At 38.9% G+C, this 3,827-nt stretch overlaps 1 non-coding gene across 1 annotated transcript; it reads left to right on the top strand.

The window, feature by feature from the left end:
- The first annotated feature begins 251 nt into the window (after window positions 1-251).
- On the top strand, window positions 252-357 carry LOC118491812. The gene has a single exon (XR_004892257.1). It is a non-coding gene; the product is annotated as a small nucleolar RNA R71 (small nucleolar RNA).
- Window positions 358-3,827: the final 3,470 nt, after the last annotated feature.

Genomic DNA, 3,827 nt, shown 5'->3' on the forward strand with positions numbered 1-3,827 from the left:
CATCATAAATTTGATTAGAAGTTTGAATATTACCATCGTCTACCGCATGCACTTGAGTTCGGGTAATGGCCGGTCGTGCTCTCCTTGATGCTTGAGCTTTTCTTTTCAATGTGACCGCCATTTGTTCCAAAAATTCCCAATCATCTTGCTCATAATTTGTGCCAAAAGCGCCATTTGTGATAGACATTAAATCGCGAGCATCTTCGGCACTTAACCCCTCATGGAAAGCATTCATCAATTCCCATAACTTTATCCCATGATGAGGGCAATTCTTGATCATCATGTTAAACCGTTCGAATGCTTCATGAAACATCTCACCAGATTGTTGTTGAAAACTTCTCAACCCTTTCCTAGCATCATTTGTCTTTTGAGCGGTATAAAATTCATCCAAGAAGATTTGTTGCATTTCCGCCCATGTATAGATAGATGCCGAAGGTAATGTGTAGAACCACTTTTTCACCTTGTCTTCTAAAGAAAATTGGAATAGTACCAATTTGACATCATCTGTCGAAAATCCTTGACTTCCAAGAGTGTTGCAAATTGAATCATAAGCCTCCAAATGAAAATAAGGCTCTTCCGTTGCTAGACCCTTATAATTTGGCAAGCTTTGTAATGAATTGGTTCGCACTTCATATGTCCTCCCTTGATCATTATGAGGAATAACTACCGGTGAAGGATTATGAGTGATTACCGGCCTAAAATGTGCTTCTATGCCTCTTGCATGTTCTCGAAGATGTCTTCTTGGTACACCCAACCGAACCCTTGGACGAATAGGACCCATTGGCCTTTGCACTTGCATTCGTGGAGGCCCAAATTGTTGTGGAGGTGGTTAAAATCTCGGCCCCACATGAGGTTGTTGAACTCGTCTTTGCACCGGTGGACCTTGTGGTGGCAATTGTTGAGGTATGATTTGTTTTTGAGAAATCCCACCAACACTTGACATTCTTTGATTTTGACCTTGAACATAGGTATACTCCCCTTGATCTCCATCACCCCCATATACGTATCCTTCTTCTTCATATCCCCCAAAGTCGTCCTCATACCCATCATCGAACCCATCTTGTCTTACTCCCGAAGTATGTTGAAATTGCACTCCCGGTTGGAATGGAGTAGAATGTATAATAGATGGACCGGTGTGGTATAAGTTAGGTGGTGGTATTTGTGATGATGATGGTTGGCCAGATGTTGGGAAAAGGATGAATAAGCTGGAACAGCGGATGATGTTGGGTTGTAACTGAAAGAATATTCAGGTTGTGTATTCTCAGGTAAGGTAGTGTTGGTTGGCTTAATTTCTGGTGTGGTTATAGGAATGGTAGTATTTGGTGATGGTTGTGTTGAAGATGGTATAAAGGGTGGTGTAGGTTCACCCGTAGTGAGTGGTGGTGGTGGTGGATTCATGTATCTGATTGGTGCAACTGGTGTAGTAGGTGTTGTTGGTGAACCACTAATTTTATTTTCTCGTAGCAAAATTCTGTTTCTTCTCAAAGTTCGTTTAATTTCTGGATTAAATGCCAATGGTGATAGCTTGTAAGAGCTCCTATTACGCATGCAACTGTAAATACATGCACACTAACACACCCAGCGTAAACCAGAAAAATAACAAACTTAAAAGGATCAAAAATAACACACGTTGCGCACTACTCCCCGGCAACGGCGCCAAAATTTGACGTGATGTCGTGGTCACAATCAAATTTAATCCAATTACTACGAAGTAGATAGTGGTAAGTGGGTATCGAACACAGGGAGTTTGTGGAATATGTGTTATTTAAAGTATATCTAAATTAACTAAAGTAAACTAATTGCAATGAAAGTAAAATTCAAGATTTGGTTTGTTTGATTTTAAAACTAAGATTACTAATGTAATTGCAAAAATAGAAATTTGGTTTGTAAACAATTTAGAGACAAATGACCATCTTTAGTTTCCGGTTTGCTTCGACGTTTGTGCTGTCATTCCACTAGAAAGAACTACATAGACATAGTTCATGTGTGAATACTTGTTGTGATAAAAGGGAACTAAGTACTCAGATTCCTAAAACGTGAGGTTGTTACCCGATGACCAGTTAACCCTTACCCAATCCTAATTCTACCCATGATATCTCGATTGCCAACGACACCAAGAACGTATGATTTCAAACTAGATTAGAATAAGAATCAACAATTTACTAACAATGAATCACACACCATAACAAGCAATTCAATAAAGATAAAGATTGTTATTCTAGAAATAAGGAATTAAACATAAAGTCTCATGCAAACCTTCAACCAAAGATAGTCATCAAGAGTTTAGCCACTCATGACTTGGACAACCATCATCACATACATATCAATGTTCATAAGAATTAAAAACACTAACAAGATGTTTAGAAATTGTTTCAAGCTCTCAAGAACACCCAAAATTCGCTTCTAGAACTGTGTGTAACCGAATGGGATTGATTAGAGGTGAAAAGACACCATAAATCTGCATTAAAAGGTGGAAGTTACGCATTTACAGCAGGTCAGCGCCGTAAGATACGGTGGCCACAGTAGCTTACGGTGGCTTGGAATGGCTTATGGTAGCTTTAAACTATCATACGGTGACAAAAAGTGCCAGTCGGCGCCGTAAGCTATGGCCCTTGCCGTAGCCTACGGCAGGCTTCAACATGAAAACTTGTTTTCGGCATAATTTTTTCATTTCAACTCCGTTTTCTTCACCTTTTTCGCCTACATTCTCGTAATTCCGTCCTCTATCATGCTATCCTCTTAATTCTTCAATTCCAAAAATTGATTTTTTTCATTTATTCTTCGTCTTTCAATCTCCAATCCAGTCGCGTCTATTCGAAGCTTTATTTCCACACTTTTAAGCCCCGAATATACCTGAAACACAAGCAACCGTAGTTATCTAATTCAAGATAAATACATGGATAAATGCGGGATTAAATTTTTATAGCCATTAAGGGTTGTCCTACGGACTACTCGTCACATCCCCACACTTAACCGTTGCTTGCCCCCAAGCAACTCGTCCAAAACTACTAATAACTCCTCAAGCGATCAACATGAAACAAGCAAACAAATGTCCTCATTTTACTAACTTTTCTTAAACCCCGCATAACACACCCCTCACAATGACTCTCCTCTTGGTGACAAATAATACTAGCAAAGATGAGCTAGAACACACTTAAGGCAAATGGGTAGTTGAACAATAAAATGCTTGTACTCAAATCGGTCCTTCTCCTAAAGAATTTGCTAAACATGCATGCGAATCAAAGGAACTTAAAGGTTGTAACGCGGCAAGACAAATGGGTAGGAAATGGAAATACATATGCGACGTAGCTAACGATTCAACCCGGTCTTTTATTTCTAACTAAAACAAAACATAAACAACTATATACAAACTATCTCGTTCATTTTTTTTCATTTTTCATTGCTTTTTCTCTTTTTTTTCTTTTTTTCATATCTCTTTTTTTTCGATTTAACAAACATAACAAACAAGCATACTAGAGCAAGATGATTATACTAATAGACCTGGTCAAATACGGGTTAATTTTTTAAGAGAAAGTAGGCACGGGTTAAAAAAAGATCGGCTCAAAGCTCAAATGGGCTACTAAAGTCCAAAGCCCCGCCCCTCTCGCTACCATGCTCATATATATAATTTATGAGGTCCAATCCCCCAAATCCCACACTCACACTCACCAAGACGAGGCTACCTAATTGCCCTAATCCTTTTCACATGCATATCAAGCTAAGGCCTCAAACCGCATTCAAGCACAAGTTCTAATACACCACCACCCATTTCCACTCTCATCAAGAAAAAATGTATTCTAATAAATTCAAGTAGTGGCTCAACTCTC

This window comes from Helianthus annuus, chromosome 4 (genome assembly GCF_002127325.2).
Source record: "Helianthus annuus cultivar XRQ/B chromosome 4, HanXRQr2.0-SUNRISE, whole genome shotgun sequence".
Taxonomy (NCBI): Eukaryota; Viridiplantae; Streptophyta; class Magnoliopsida; order Asterales; family Asteraceae; genus Helianthus; species Helianthus annuus.